Raw genomic sequence first — 17,677 nt, 5'->3', positions numbered from 1 at the left:
TGGCCGGTTGCCAAAATCCTCAAGTGTCAATTGAGCGGAAAGAGGTGAAATTGAAAGTGAAATTTGGACGAACGCGTGACGCAAATGGTGCCGTTTTAGGGAGATGAATTGATTTCCGCGAGTGAAGTTGGTTATAAGGATGAAACTGAAGCTTGCAATAACGTTTTTGTTAGATTAGTCTATGTGTTGATGGAAAATAAACAGTCCTGTTTTAATATTGAATGTCTTGATGGCTCATTCGGTACTCACATTGAAAAAAGTTTTAAAATAACTTTAAAATATTCAGACAACTGGTAACTATTTCACATAACTCGAAGTTCAAAACATTAGCTGACCTCCCTAAGAATCATTCAGCACTAGGGTGGTCCAAATCCGGGTTTTCGCCGGGCCCCCTAAATAAAAAATTGACCCATCACTAGGCTAAATTTCAAATTTGAACTCAATCTTACCACGCGAACCCCTCCTTCTGATCGCTTGATGTTTGTATGGGATAAATTGTCAAAATGTATGGAGAAAAGCAACTGTTTCAGTTGTTTACCTGTGGAGGCCGCAATTGTCGCCCAATCTTTATCAATTCACAGATTTAGAATATCATTAAATTTAGAACAACTTTCCCGAAGACACCATATTTTTAGGATTTTTTGATGAAAAGTTATTAGCTAAGCGGCTCCAAGGGGCTTCAATGATAGATGTTGGCCAAAAACTATCAAAAACAAACATAAACTACAAAAGATATGTGCACTTTAAAATAGTAAAATTCAATCGTGATAAAAAAATAGAACAATAAAAGTTATGTTTTCGTAGAATAAAAGTTGCCAACAAAAGTCGACAAATCGGTGCCCTTTTCAAATGTTGCCCTAGAAATGATAAAAATTGAATAATTATAACTCATTGATTTAATTTGATGGAATCCAATTTAACCATACAATTTATTTTTGATGTTATTTAGCAAAAGTAAACATTGACAAATTTCTATGCTAGTACAAAACCAGTTAAAACTAATATGATTTAAGAAATCGAATTAAAGCGTCCAATTTCCCGGAATTACAAATTTCCCGGGAAACGGGAAATTTTTCAATTTCCCGGGAAATCCCAGGAATTCCCGGGAAATTTAAATTTATTAAAAATTGTTCTGATCTTGGCTTTGATCAATTACATCAAAATTGTATAGGTAACCCAAGTAACATTTTTTCCAGGAGTTCTACAAGAGCTCTTCAAGATAGATACAGCATAGCAGTTTGGACCGCGGTAGGATAAAATTCTCTCCGAAACTTCTTCAGGAGTTTGGAAGAGTACTTGAAGAGAGTTTTATCCTACCGCAGTCCAAACTGCTATGCTGTAGCTATCTTGAAGAGCTCTTGTAGAACTCCTGGAAAAAATGTTACTTGGGAAAGCAACTTTAATGGTTAAAATAAGTGTAAAGATCAACTAATAGCTTGACTGCATTAAAAAAAATCATACAACTAAAAGAAAATGTAGTTTTTCAAATTTTATAAGCTCAAATCGTATGACAAATCAAAAAAATGATCAAATGTATTTTTTGTTGAGAAGTAATTTTTCATCAAAATATTTGGACAGTGAGTAAAATAAATCCTCGCTTACTTTTTCGAAAGGTCCTATGTGCATCGGAAACTCTTCCCCCCTTTTTTTTAAAGTAATCTAGAATCCATTCTCCACAGCAATAAAATTGCTTTAAAACTTGCCTTTTTGAGACGTTTGAGAGAGTATGGTTTGAAACAATAAGTTAAAATGACGAAAATAATGCAGAAATTAAGTTTTTCATAACAAATAAATTTACTAAAACAAGTAATACTAGTTTCAGTTCTTGAACAAATTGTTAAGCTTTTCAGTTTTCCTTAAAAATCTAACTTCTCGTGTTTGTTTTACTTCAAAAAACTCAATATTTTGAAATATTTGGAGCATTTAAAAAAATATGTTTGCACTTTTTGGCACCCCTCAAACCATACCAAGTAGATTTTTAATGTTTTTTGCCACATGGTTTTCAGGTTTATAATTCACGTCGGTAAAACGATTTTTCATAGCACAAAAACATGATTAAATTATACGACAAATTAAAATCACTTTTTATCCCATTATTCTTAAAAAAGTTTACCTCAACTGTAATAGATTATTATAATAAGGCATTGTTTACTTCCAGTTGCTTCAGAAATTTGCATTTTCAAAAATAATTTTTGATATTAAATTGAATTTCTTCATTTTATTATTTTTTAAGAGAACTTTCAAAACAATGGTCTCAAAATATTAAGAAAATGTATACTTCCGGTTAAATTTCGGGATTCCCCGGGAAATTCACATATTTCCCGGGAAACGGAAAATATTTTACTTCGGGAAATTCCGGGAAATCCCGGGATATTTTTTACCGGAACGGGAAATTGAACGCTCTAAATCGAATATTTAAAAATAAGTGTTTAAATATTTAAAAATACGTAATTTGCTGAACGATTCTTTCATTTTTTTTTCAATAACTGACTTTTAAGTTTTTTTTTTTTTTTTTTTTTTTTTTTTAAATAAAACAAAACGGTAGTCATTCCATCCGGTGATTGCGACCTTCTTTTCATTAAAATCTTTTGAAAAGAATTTATTGTCAATATGCCCTATATGTTTTGCCTTCCTCACTGAGGTAAGGCTATAATCCTGCTCTAAAATTGAACTTTTTATTTAAAGCTCGAAAACGTACCTTGATGTATACATATCGACTCAGAATCGAAAACTGAACAAATATCTGTGTGTATGTGTGTGTGTATGTGTGTGTGTATGTGTGTGTGTATGTGACCAATAATGTCACTCAGTTTTCTCAGCACTGGCTGAACCGATTTTGACCAAACCAGTCGCATTCGACTTGGTTTAGGGTCCCATACGGTGCTATTGAATTGTTTGAAGTTTTGATAAGTAGTTCAAAAGTTATGTATAAAAATGTGTTTTCGCATATTTTCGGAAGATGAATAAATAGCAGTAAACTGAACCAAACATCATCATGCTATACATCGTTATTTAGGTAATTGAAAGACCTTTCCAACGAGTCCACATCATTGAAGATCTGGCAACCCTGTCTCGAGTTATAACCACTTAAGTGATATTTATGTACTTTTTTGTAGCCGGATCTCACTTAAATGTATGTAAACAATGTCCGGATCCATCATCCGACCCATCGTTGATTAGGTAATTGAAAGACCTTTCCAATGAATCTACAACATTGAAGATCTGGCAACCCTGTCTCGAGTTATAACCACTTAAGTGATATTTATGTACTTTTTTGTAGCCGGATCTCATTTAAATGTATGTAAACAATGTCCGGATCCATCATCCGACCCATTGTTGCTTAGGTAATCGAAAGACCTTTCCAACGAGTCCACAACATTGAAGATCTGGCAACCCTGTCTCGAGTTCTGAACACTTAAGTGATATTTATGTACTTTTTTGAAGCCGGATCTCACTTAAATGTATGTAAACGATGTCCGGATCCATCATCCGACCCATCGTTGGTTAGGTAATCAAAAGATCTTTCCAACGAGTCCAAAACATTGAAGATCTGGCAACCCTGTCTCGAGTTATGACCACTTAAGTGATATTATGTACTTTTTTTGTAGCCGGATCTCACTTAAATGTATGTAAACAATGTCCGGATCCGTCATCCGACCCATCGTTGGTAAGATAATCGAAAGACCTTTCCAACGAGTCTAAAACATTGATGATCTGGCAACCCTGTCTCGAGTTCTGACCACTTTAGTGATATTTATGTACCTTTTTTGTAGCCGGATCTCACTTAAATGTATGTAAACAATGTCCGGATCCATCATCCGACCCATCGTTGGTTAGATAATCGAAAAACCTATCCAACGAGTCTCAAACATTGAAGATCTGGCAACCCTGTCTCGAGTTCTGACCACTTAAATGATATATATGTACCTTTTTTGTAGCCGGATCTCACTTAAATGTATGTAAACAATGTCCGGATCCATCATCCGACCCATCGTTGGTTAGGTAATCGAAAGACCTTTCCAACGAGTTCAAAACATTGACGATCTGGCAACCCTGTATCAAGCTATGACCACTTATGATGCCACTTATGAGCCCTTGAGTGATATGTGTGTTTTTTTGGACCAAATTTGTGTCCAAACACATCATTTCACATATCAATCATTGTTGGAAAAGAGTGAGGAAGGCACCAACCACATTGGTGGATTAAGTTAGTTTTTCAATTTAAATTTCGATGCTTAACGATAGAAAATACCCCCTGACTTTTGAGAATACTTTAAGGGAAGAGGAGGCAAAAAAAATCAAAATTTGATGCCCACTTTTCAATATTTTGAAGCAAAAAGAAGCATAAAATTCGTTTTATTTTGTTAAAGTTACGCCACTACCCTAAATTGGCACAAAATCAATAAATTTATGATTATATTTTTTCTTAAGGTTTGTCTTTTTCCGATATACAAAAGTACTCAACTTGATTAAAGTTCAAAATTAAACGTTTACAATATATTTTAAGTAGTTTACAATCCATTGTAAAGGTTTTATCGATGCAAATGGAACTTTTCGGCAATATTTTTTCTGCCCTCTGATTTTTTTGGGAAATTTTGAAAAGGTAGGAACTTTATTAGATTTTGAAAATCGGACAAATACCTAGTTAACAGTATAAAGCACTGCAAAGAAAGAAATTATAAAATTTAAAGTTTCGAAGTGTTTTACAATAAGTTTTATTCATGTCACATAGGCTAGAGTTGACGATTTTGAACCGTCTGAAATACTAGGCTTCATTTTGAAATTTTGTAAATATTTTATTTGACAAAACTGTAAAAACAAAAAAGATTTTTGATTTTTATATGCACTTCTGATTTTATTGAAGTTTGTTTCAATAGAAAATGTTTAGTAATTGATACTTTTAATGTGCAAAGAGTGGCATAAACCGTGGTCAATATTTGCAACGGCATTATATAATTGCAAAAAAATCAAAATCATGTTCCTTTTATTCATTTCAAGCTCAGTCATATCCAACAAAGCACCTGACACCTCGCGACACACCTTACAGCTCAATTAATCACAGTGACACACTGTCATTCACTCCAACACCCAAGCTAAATCCTCACCGAGCCGTCGCGGCGATGACATTCGGCTCATTAACAGCCTCTCGGACAATTGTTGTAGGTACCGAGAGTTCATCAATGAGAAGAAGAATGTCCTGTCCACACCCCGCATTGTGTTGCGCAATCGAAATGACATCCACAAGTATAAACACGACCCTCTCTCTCCTTCGCCTGCGAATATCTCACGATTTACGACAGTCCCTGCCAAAGTGACTGTTAATTATGAGCAAATAAAATATGATTGCAGCGACGACGACGGTCAATATACTGTGGCCCTGGTCAGATTATGCCGCGAACGATCGCCCATAAAAGGAAGACCCGTTCGTCCTTGCGCTAATGGCCCATCCGTGGACCCCGGTCCAGACCCGCGATAAGAAGATGCCCTTTGGGGCGCGATCATAATTGTAATTAAGCTGCGGCAGGTCCCCACGGGAACCCGTTGGACAGGTTTCCACGACTCCACGTGAGTGGTTTTTGAGCGAAGAAATATAAATAAATATGACCGGCAAAACGCAAAAATCTTGTTTTGTCTTTTTAAGGATAATTTGTATCTCTCTCGGGTTCCTTACGCAGCAGCGCACCTTCAGCATATTTAATGGACTTTTTTGCGAGCCTCAAAAGTGCAGTGTTCAGCAGAAGCGTTCGCCAAAATATATGTATTCATGGTGCAAAGATTTATTATTTCTCCGCGCCTTTTAAAGATTTATTTCCCGCACACACACATTTCGAGGGCTTGTTACATGTCCAATTCAGCTCTTCTCTTACTTTTGGGGTGAAATCGCACTGTTGGTGTTCAGTTACATGCGGTGCAAGGTTTTTTTTCGCCTTTTTTATCATAAATGACGAAAAATAAGGGTAATGTACCTATTTTCGACCTACCAAAGGAGGGATATTCGACCTATCTAAAAAGGGATTTTTAGTCTCTCAAAACTTTTCTTATTTTATTTCTCAACTACTCACATTTTTCTCTGTAGACAATCATCTTAAAGTGTTGAAACATGCCAAAATCAAAAAATGGCATTTACGTCACTTGGTATTGTGAAGGTTAAATTAAAAAAAATAAGATGATTATTAACCTACCAAATATTGATTTTCTGTTGTTTTTTCAGTGACAATCTTGACTGTTATTCTGGAAATAAATTTGATCAGGAAAAACTCTTTCTTACTATAAAAATGCAAAGTAACGTATGTGCCAATTTTAAAACAAAGCCAATTCGAATCCTTTAAAATAATTCAATTTAAAATATATTTATGTCTAAAATCGGTAAACCAAGTTCTGACCCTTACGTCACTGGACAAAACAAACCCAGAACCTGCTCCAAGTTACAAACGGCCTCAAAACATGTAACGACCCTGTCATCATATAAAACCACAAACACTGCACAGCTGGTGTTAATTTCATCAATCACATGACTTGTATGCGAAAGTGCATTACGTGGTGGTGCACTTGTACGAGTGCAACCCCCCATCCAAACGAGACTGTTTTTCTGATTGACCGCTGAAACCGCAGTCACACCGGCGTGTGACAGAAAAAAAGTAGTGCCCCTTGTAACCATGCAGATCATGGTCGGAACAGGGGAAACTGCTACCGCAAAGGGTTTGATTGAATTTTAAAAAAATTACGTGAGAAGGTCGATTCCAGGAAAGTGGTTTATGGTTATGGCAAACATCAAAAAATTATAGTATTTTGGAATCGGGATGATGGAAGCTATCAATTGTACTTATAGCTACATGAAATTTTTTACAAAAATTGTAGTTTGGGTATCAAATGATCGAGATTTTTCATACATTTTGAATGATTTTTTTTTTTTTTGAAAATACTGCAAATGTTCACAAAACTACGTATTTCTCAAAAAATAATCAAAATTTCCGTTTTTTGCAATATGGGTATCAAGCGATCGAGATATTTTATACATTTAGAAAGTTAGAACACGAATTTTTAAAAATACTCAAATTTTTCACAAAACTACGTATTTTCGAAAAAAAAATACTCAAAATTTCAATTTTTAAAACATGATCGGATTTTTTTTACAAAAATTTCGAATGTAATAACAACCTTTTTTGTAAATACTCATAATTTTCACAAAACAACGTATTTTCGAAAAAAAAACACAAAATTTCTGTAAGGTGAAAATGATCGTAATTTTTTAAAACATTTCGAATGTAATAAATGTTTAAACTTTCAAATTTTGAGTATTTTTTTAAATACGTACTTTGTGTAAATTTTGAGAACAGGCCAGACTTGATTATCCGAATCCTCGATTATCCAAAGTTCGATTATCCGATGATTGTAAGGGACTTCGGATAATCGAATCACGAACAAAAAAAAATCGTTTTTATTATTTATTTTTCTTGTTTTAAACATCCAATTCGAGTTCTGTGACCCCGAAACTATTGGCACTACGCCCCCCGGGGCATGGCCTTCCTCTAACGTGGGATTTCTGCTCCAGCGCCTCTGACGAGACAGGAGAAACCGGGACCGACGTTTTACTTCACCATCCGATAGAAGCTCAGTAGATAAGGCGGGAATCGAACCCGCGTCTCATAGCATCATCGGGATCGGCAGCCGAAGCCGTGACCCCATTTTAGTCAAATTTGAGTAGCTGATTGCTTATTAAATAATAAAATGCATTTTTTCAATATATCATCACCGCCATATTGGTCGTTATCTTGGATTAAAAAAAGACAGTGAGATTTTTTTTGTGATTCGATTATCCGAAGTTTCGATTATCTGAAGTTAAATTTTTCCGAGGCCTACGGATAATCGAGTCTGGACTGTATTTTCAAAAAAAAAAAGTTATATTTTTATATTTTAATTTGCTTTTTTTAAATACCCTGCTTTGTGGAAAATTTTAGTATTTTCAATTTTTTTTTACAATTTTCGAAATGTATGAAAAAATCCCGACCGTTTGATATCCACATTGTAAAACACTAAATTTTGAGTTTTTTTCTAAAATATTTTGTTTCACGAAAATTTAGAGTATTTTCAAAAAAAATATACTATATTCGAAATGTATAAAAAAATCCCAATCATTCTATACCCATATTGCAAAAACTGAAATTTTGAGTACTTTTTTCAAAAATACATAGTTTTTTGATTTTTCAAAAAATGTTGTTTTTACATTCGAAATGTATAAAAAATATTCCGAACATTTGATATTCATATTGTGAAAAAAGGAAATTTTGAAAACTTTTCAAAAATACGTAGTTTTGTGAAAATTTGTGTATTTAAAAAAGTGTTATAACTTTCAAATTGTATTAAAAAATCCCGATCGTTTGATACTTATATTATAAAAACTCAAAATTTTGCGTATTTTTTAGAAAAATACGTAGTTTTGTGAAAATTTGTAGTATTTAAAAAAAATAGTTCATCTGAAATGTATGAAAAATCCCGAACAATAACAATAACAATAACAATAATTTTGAGTATTTTTTCGAGAAACATTGCATTTTCAAAATACAGGAAAAATACGTATTTTGTGAAAATATTCATGTAATTATAAGTGAAATCAATAGCTGACATCATCTCGATTCCAGAACACAATTTTTTTTTATGAAAGTATGATTTTACGTAAAATAGCCAATGTTTCCCATTTAGCCAAACTCTTATAAGCTATATGCTTCAACTACACTGAAAAAAAAAACGAAATTCCTAAATTCTAGGAATTTTGCCTCCTTTTCTTATTAAGGGGCTACATACATGTAAATCGGCAAAAATGTTGGAAGTTGGTGTGAGCACACACTAAAATTCATTTAATATCTGTTTTCAGGGCATTATAATATACATTTTTAACTTTTAACAAAAAAAAACGTTACTTAATCCACCGGAAGGTGGTTGCTGCCTTCCTCCTAAAAGCCTTGCAACCACACACTACGAAAGCTTTGGCTAACGCTTACTTAGTAAAGACACTATACATCTGAGTGCTGCCATCTAGGTATGATAAATTTAATGAACCATTTGAAAGCACTGTAGTGTTTGTGTGCGTGCACTGAGCATAAAGTTCCGTCAGCTATCCGCCGGAGCTTTCAAATTATGTAAATAATGACCCTTTTTAGTATCAACCAAAACAGTTTTTCGAACATATCTTTTAAAGTACTGCACCAAGCCGGATGAAATTTAAAAAAGACTTAAAGAACCTGAACGCAAATCCAAAAACATAGATCCGGACAAAATCGTTCGAGCCAGTTCCGAGAAAAGTGAGTGAGAAAAAAAATTCTACGTCCATCCACACGCACAGACATTTGCTCAGAATTTGATTCTGAGTCGATATGTATACGTAAAGGTATATCTGGGAGGCTTATTTAAAAAGTTCAATTTTTGAGTGATTTTATAGCCTTGCCTCAGTGAGGTGAGGAAGGCAAAAATTGAAGACATTTACTTGTATCTTTGCCGAAATACAGCTATTTGAAGTAACAGTTTCAAAAAACGGGTGCCACGATATCTAAACACTGCTTCAACCAAATCGACTCAAAATTTTGGTGAAGTCTCGCTAAACCGGTTCCGTGTGCATGACGAAGGCCGATTTTTAAAAAGTTTACTTGAAAAAAGTTATAAACATTTTTATATTTTTAATATTTAAAATTGACAGTATTTGTCTTTTGTATTTTTTTAGCAAAGCAAAATTTCAAAATCGGGCACACGGGATATGTATTGGGAGTCTTCATCCCAAATTTCAGCTAATTCGGTCCATCCCATCTAGAGATATCGTGGCACCCGTAAATCAACTCTGTGTTTAGAGAAAAACGCTTACAAAGTTTGACAGCTCGCTTTGCGCATGGCAAAATTTTAAATTTAAATCGTCTGTCACTCACTTGAATCATGGAATATCTTCATGAAACTGTCAGGAGTGATTGGACATCATCTTTTTAGAGGAATTATCAATTATGCCGTAATATGAAATTTTGAGATTTTCTACATGTATGTAACCCCTTAAGTAATCCAAAAAACTCAATTACTACATAAGGAAAGGAGCCAAAATTCCTAGAATTTAGGAATTTGATACTTTTTTTTAAATTTCAGTGTAAGCACTGGGCCATGCTCAACCAAGGCAAATAAACGAATCAAAACCGGGGCGTGCAAAACCGGGGCATGACTGTATCTGTATCTAACCTTTCAAAAGACTTCAACACCAAGCGACGAACCTTCCACGTTTTGAAGAAAAAACGATATTCAAATCAGTAGCAGCTTCCATCGTCATGTTATTACATAAATGAAACCACCATCACCACCATTTCATCATCCCCTCATGAACAAGATCGATAACACAGCAGGTAGAGTTCCCACCACACCACGTCTACTGTTACTAGTTTTACCTTGTTGAGAGGTTATGTGGGCAAAAAACCACATCATCATCCACAACATTCAGCATGACGTCTCAATTCGTATAAGGCTTCCCCTAACCTCACTGTATCGGCGGCTCCCGGACCGGATCTCCTCCACGAGGGGTGAAATGCTAGACGGTTCGATCGGAACAATCCGTCGACCTTCCCGTCCCGTCCAAAGACCGCACTTCAAGCCACAATTACATTTGGATCAAGGTTGACATCGTTAATAGACACACTTGAGAGGGAGAGGCACCTATCAGTTACACTTGAAATGAAGTTGCCCAAGGATCCGTCGTCGTGATGGTACACCTGCACACCGTCGACTTCAGCTTTGCTGTCTATTGTGGCTCCAGAGTCAAGTGCCAATCGAGGGAGACAATGTCAAATTAACTTGTGGCACTTGTCCGAGCTGAAGATGAAGCAGTCTGGTTGCGTGGCTCTTTTCTAAGACATCATAGCACAGAGAGGTCAGACCTCTTGGAGTTCACAATGGTTGGTGCTGGTAGTGCAGAAGGTGTGAATTGATGATAATGGTTGAGGGGATTGCCATTTGTGTCGCGGAGTGTGCAAAATTAACCACAATGGAATTCTGCCAAGGTTACGTCACATCGGGTGATCTTCACGTGTTTCAATGGTTCAAAGAAGTCAGCAAAGGATATGTCAAGTTTGTTGATGTTCAGTACTTCGTCTAACCTCAAATTTTAGACTGTAAACTAGAAGCTTATCCTCTGTAGGTCACTGGGTACTTTCCCAGCCAGACACTAGGTCACCTCGCCATGATCCTTCCTTAACATCCCTGTTGGCCCCGTTTCGCCGCCCAACAAGGACCACTCCGACGATCATCCCCGTCTGAGAGAGCTGCCTTCGCGCAAAACTCGTTCACGCTCCACAATTACCCACCGCCGATGTGGTGGTGAACTTGCATAATACCAAATCTTCTCGCGCCCGAAGCATTTGTTCGACTTTCGTTAGACTTCCGGGGCCTAATCGCGTCGCGTTTCGCTTCGGCCCGGTCAATTAGCGCCCGGTCCGCGTCGCGGGTCGAATTCCGGACCGCTAAACGCGCCCAATTAGCTGGGAATTAGTCAAATCCGAAACAGATGTTGCGCGCGCGTTTTTTCCCCTACGAAAGTACGTTAAGTTGAGGTGAAGTGGAATTTTTGCGGCACTTCCTCGCCCATGCAATTCAACTTGGCTGCGACCAGGCGACTGAAACGAACGAAACGACCGACGCCAGTATGGATTTTTGCTTAAAACATTAACGCGGAGCTTCGGCGGGTTGGCGGTTGAGCCGAGTTTGTGACCAGAGTAGACGGGACGGGGAGGTTTGCAATGAAAAGAGCGCAGAAAAAACGAGTTAAGTAATGCGCCGGTGGACAAGGTGGATGACAACGACTGAGCAGGTAGGATTGATTTTTGTAAGTAGCTGGAATAGTGTAGCAAGTGAGCAGGCTTTGCGTAGTTTGAACAGTGTTTTGGATATTTAATGGAAATAACATCTGGAAATTGTTTGTGACACTTTTCAACAATTTTCAATAAATTTTTTAGAGTTACTTAAATGTTTTTGTTGATTATTATATTGAAATAAAGACAAAATAAATGCAGCAGTTTTGACAATAGCCATTTGACAAAAAAATACTCTGCGATTTCAGCCTTCGGTTATTTTTTGCATTTTTATTTCTGCCTGAAACTTTTTGGGTTCTTCCCACTGCCCAAAGAAGACATGTTTTGTCATCCGTTCGTGCATGCATTTCTCCATACAAATTTGACAGCTGTCTTCCAAAAATGGCACGTAAATATTCAAAAATCAGTATCCAGATTTTTGTTTCACTGAAGACACCAATTCAGTAAATGTGTAAGTATTAGCAAGGACTCTGTGAAAACTAAATAAACTTTCGAAAATGCTATCTTTTTAATTAACTGTTTTGTCACTAAACAATTAGTTACTCAAAAACACTATTTTTGATATGTTTTAATTTTTAAATATGTTTAGGGGACAAAAAATGCCATCTCCTTGGGTATGGCTCAGCAAAAGCATAAATAATTTCACGAGTTATTTTTTTTTTTCGAACGACATTGAGAGATTTGACAGAAACGTGCACGCATCCTGGTGGCGAGTAGAAGCACTACGCAACGATGTTCGGAATGATAGAGAATTTGCAGTAAAGCTAAAAGACATGTGTCGCCACCTATGAACAAATAGCGTAAACCTATGATTTTTTGAAAAATCGTGTTTTTTCCTTCAGATTCAACACTTTTACAAAACTTATGCCGGATTCGGATGAGAAAAATTATTTCCAACAGTTTGGTGTATAACTTTCCAATATTTGTTTGATTTTACTATGAGAAAATTGTAAATTTAGTAAAAGATAGTAATTTGGACTATTTGGCAAGAAAGTCTGTCAAAAATCAATGAAAATTGTTGAATATTCGTTAACACATCTGTTATCATTTATATAACTGTTTATTTCTTTGATATTTACGGGGAAACTCATTTTTTCGTGTTCCAAAACATGTTTTTTAAAGAAAAAGTTCACAAATTTTTACGCGCCCAAAAAATGATGTTCATTATTTTAAAGCAAAAAATTTTTCTCGTCTTTTGCAATTAGTTTCATTAAGATTGATGCAGGGAATCATGAGAAATAAGCGATTTTGTTCTTCAATCCAGCAGAAAGGAATACGATTTTTGGCAAGTAACCCCATTTTGGCGCCACCTACATTTGAAACACAGTCGCGCTGCAAAACCTCAATAGCGTGCTAGGAAATTTTTTTTTCAGTTTTTGATTTTTATTTCCTTCAAATATTTTTTAACGTCGGTGAAAGTTATTGTAAAGTGTGGCAATCGCATAAACGAATCGAATGATGTATAAATCATGGGGGCTGAGTTAATTTTTCATGTTTTTTCCTCAAATTAACCAAAAAGATCTATGGAAAAATTTATTATATATATTATACCAGTCACAATTAACCACTACAAATCACCACGCATTACGATCGTTAGCGAAATTGCCACACTTTGCAATACCCCACTTCTCTGAAAATGCTTGATTTTTCATCATAAACGCGATTTTCCCTAAAAACTGCTCAAACTGTATGTGGGCTGTCATTCCGAACACCGCTGGAACAACAGCGAACCTAGCGGAAAAAACGTCGTCGAATTCTTCAATTGCAGCACAACATTTTTTTCGAAAACAACTTTTGAGATTTTTTGATAAAGCAACAGCCGTATCAATGTTTTTTAAAGTTATATGAAAAAAAAAAAAAACATGTAGGCCTCAACAACACAGAGCTAGGTTACACATGACGCCATTTTGATTTTTTTCGGGCTGAAATTGAGTTCTTATTAAGTGATATTTAGTGCCCTATACCTCAGATTTAGTGGTCTTATGGTTTCCATAAGATTCGCCATACGCCATTAGTCCAAAAGTCAGATTAAACGAATCACCATTTACAATTATTTTTCGGGTTAAAATTTAGTGCTTATTTAGTGCTATCTAGTGCCCTATTCCTCTGATTTAATGCCCTTATATTTTCCATACAAATTGCCATACAAAAATTCAAAAGTCAGATTAAAAAAAATCGCCATTTACAATTTTGCGGACTAAAATAAAGTTTTCATTTAATGCTATTTCCTCAGATTTATTACTCTTATAATTTCCATTTAAATCGTCATACAAAATTTAACAAACAGATTACACATATCACAATTTCTAATTTATTTTCCGGCTTAAATGTAGTGCTCGTTTAGTGCTATTCAGTGCCCTATGCTTCAGATTGAGTGCTTTGGAAAAAAAACTCAAAGGAGAACCTACTGAATTGATATTGACAGAAATTGATTGATTTTTTGTCAAAATTTTGCCAATAATATTTTAAGTTATTAGTATCGTGCTGGAAATGCTCTTTTCTTATTATTTGAACTAGTTTAAACTTATTTTCGAAATGGAATGATTTAGTGCCTTCGACAAAGTGCATGTTTGATGTTTACTTAAAATTTAAACTTGATTCAACATATTTTCACACTGGAATGATTAAGTGTAATCTGGCTTGTATAGACCTCACATTAAAATAATGTTTGGAAAAGTTAGGTCCAACAATAGTTTTTCACTGAAAAATGTTTGATTAAAAAAAAAGATTTCTGAAGGTATTTTTTTGATAATTTGAAAACGGAACTCAATGCATTGATGAATATATGCAAATCTAGCGAGCGTCATATGGATCAATATGAATCTTTCCTTTGGAATTTTAGTAATATTTTTGAAGCATTCGGTAATCCTTTAGTTAACAATAATAATTGCTCCAAAATGGATTACGATGTAACGCACAGCTGAAAGTTTCTCTACGAAATCGGTCTTTTTCTTAGAATTTTATTTTTTTTTATTTTTTAATCGGACTGAAACTTTTTTGGTGCTTTTGGTATGCCCAAAGAAGCAATTATGCATCATTAGTTTGTCCATATAAATCCATACAAATTTGGCAGCTGTCCATACAAAAAAGATGTATGAATTCCAAAATTCTGTATCTTTTGAAGGAATTTTCTGATCGATTTGGTGTCTTCGGTAAAGTTGTAGGTATGGATATGGACTACATTGACAAAAATGATACACGGAAAAAAAACTTTGGTGGTTTTTTATTTATTTTTTTGTCACTAAAAGTTGATTTGCAAAAAAACACTATTTTTAATTTTTTTTTTTTTTCATTTTTTGATATGTTTTAGAAGACAAATGCCAACTTTTCAGAAATTTCCAGGTTGTGCAAAAAATCTTTGCCCGAGTTAAGATTTTTTTATCAATACTGATTTTTCAACTTCATTTTTCAATGTAAAATCAAATTTGCAATCAAATAGTACTTAAGTGAAATTCTGATAAAGTGCACCGTTTTCAAGTTAAGGCCATTTTTAGGTAACTTTTTTGAAAATAGTCGCAGTTTTTACTTTTTTTTAATAAGTGCACATGTTTGCCCACTTTTGAAAAAAATATTTTTGAAAAGCTGAGAAAATTCTCTATATTTTGCTTTTTTGAACTTTGCTGATACGACCCTCAGTTGCTGAGATATTGCCATGCAAAGGTTTAAAAACATGAAAATTAATGATTTCCAAGTCTCACCCAAACGACAGACCATTTTCTAACGTCGATATATTCAAAATTACGCCCTTTTAAAATGTAAGTCTTGGTTTAAAAATTTTGAAAGCACTATTTTCTAAAAGATCGGAAAATTTTACGAATGTTTAATATTTTAACATTGTGAATAGGACCATTAGTTAATGAGATATCAACATTAGAAAACGGTATGTTGTGTTGGCGAGACTTAGAAAACATCAATTTTCATGTTTTTAAACCTTTGCATGGCAATATCTCAGCAACTGAAGGTCGTATCAACAAAGTTCAAAGAAGCAAAATATAGAGAATTTTCCCAGCTTTTCAAAAGTGGGCAAACAATTCTAAAAAATGAAAAACCGTTTTTTTTTTCAAAAATTAACCTAAAAATTGCATTAACTTGAAAACGGTGCACATTATAAAAATTTTATTTTTTGATTGCAAATTTGATTTTACATCGAAAAATGAAGTTGCGACCAATATTTCGATTTTTTGAAAAAATCAGTATTGATTAAAAGTTCATAACTCGGTCAAAGATTTTTTGCACAACCTAAAAATTTCTGAAAAGTCTATATCCTCTAAAACTTATCAAAAAAATAAAAAAGCGTTCTTTTGCAAATCAAGTTTTAGTGACAAAAAGTTAAATAAAAAATCATCAAAAAAAATTTACCGGTTATTTACCGTGTATCATTTTTTTTCAGTTTAGTCTATATCCATACCTACAACTTTGCCGAAGACACTAAATTGATCAAAAAATTCCTTCAAAAGATACAGATTTTCGAATTTTCATACATCATTTTTGTATGGACAGCTGCCAAATTTGTATGGAAAATTATATGGACAAACTAATGGTGCAAAATGGCTTCTTTGGGCATACCGAAGACATCAAAAAAGTTTCAGTCGGATTAAAAAATACAAAAAAATCGAATGACCGAAATCTGAGAGAACTGCTCTATTTTAACTTGACTATTCACCAATAAACCAATTGTGCTTGAATTCAATCACTGATGGATACCGTAGTTGTTCAGAGTAGAACTCGGTTCTGGTATTTTTTTCAATTCATAAGTTATGTTTACAATTAACGTCTGAAAAATAAATTTAAACTTTCAAATTATCTTCAACATTTCCCTTGTTTAGCTTACCTTAACAACTTATTTCTAGTTCTTGCTTATATGAAAACGCAAGTTTTATTAAATATTTAATCAGTATTATTATCAGTGAGAATGTCAAAGCTATGTTCACGGTTTGAACTAGAATCTTCTATCGTTTAAGAATTAGTTATTGTACGTTTCTCTCAAAGGTACACTACGCGTGGCATTTCAGAATGTGCAGTAGACATTGTTGCCAGCTATTGTGTGCACTTTTGGTGCAATAAAAAACATTCCTGGCCACAATGCCAGGCGATTCGAAGAGGAAGATCAACAAAAACAAATTGCACAGTATGGGATTTGACAGCGAGCATTTGGCGAAGGTGCGGCGCGTCGTTTTGAGGCTGTATGCCACGTGTCTTTTTTAGGAAAAGGGCAATAAATTTAAAAATATCAATTAACCATCAAAAGAACACTGTATTAGTCGCCAAAACCAATGCTCAACAAAAAATAAAATTATTTTTTTCATTGCCTGGCAGGCAAAATTGATTTCCTGAAAGTAAAAAGAAAAACACCTCTCAATTCATTGCAAAATAACCCCCAATTTCGGCCAATCAAATAAATGTCATCTGAGCAAATTATTTCGACCACTAACTTACGCACAACATCATCTTGGAAAAAAAAGATCCTCCCCTTAATGAAGTTGACCTCTTAACTCCCCTAGGCCCAACATCGTCACTACACAGCTAAAAATCCAGCTGCGTGTAAAAGGCCTGGGTGTAAAATAAATATTGCATTATTTTATGTAATTTTATGTGATTTTACACCCTGAAATATGTAGCCCATCAGTATGGGAAACCTACTTGACCGAATTGTCAAGCTCATATATGCGTTTATCCTTACACCTTTTCATCGGTCGGATGGCCGAGTGGGCTAAGACGCCAGTCCTTACTGTTGGTACTGGGTTTGAATCCAATCTATTTCAACTTTTTTTTGTGTTTGCAAAAATTGTACATGCAGTGTGTAATATTAAATGTTTATTTTGACGAAGGTGATGTGCACGCTTTTG

The 17,677-nt window shown here is 34.7% G+C and overlaps 1 protein-coding gene across 1 annotated transcript in view; it reads left to right on the top strand.

The window, feature by feature from the left end:
- LOC120414410 (semaphorin-5A) overlaps positions 1–17,677 on the top strand; it is a 340,087-nt gene that overhangs the window by 125,691 nt on the left and 196,719 nt on the right. The window lies entirely within an intron of this gene.

The sequence above is a fragment of the Culex pipiens genome, chromosome 3 (assembly GCF_016801865.2).
Source record: "Culex pipiens pallens isolate TS chromosome 3, TS_CPP_V2, whole genome shotgun sequence".
NCBI lineage: Eukaryota > Metazoa > Arthropoda > Insecta > Diptera > Culicidae > Culex > Culex pipiens.
The sequence above is the reverse complement of the archived record's forward strand: the minus strand, read 5'-3'. Positions and strand labels throughout refer to the sequence as shown.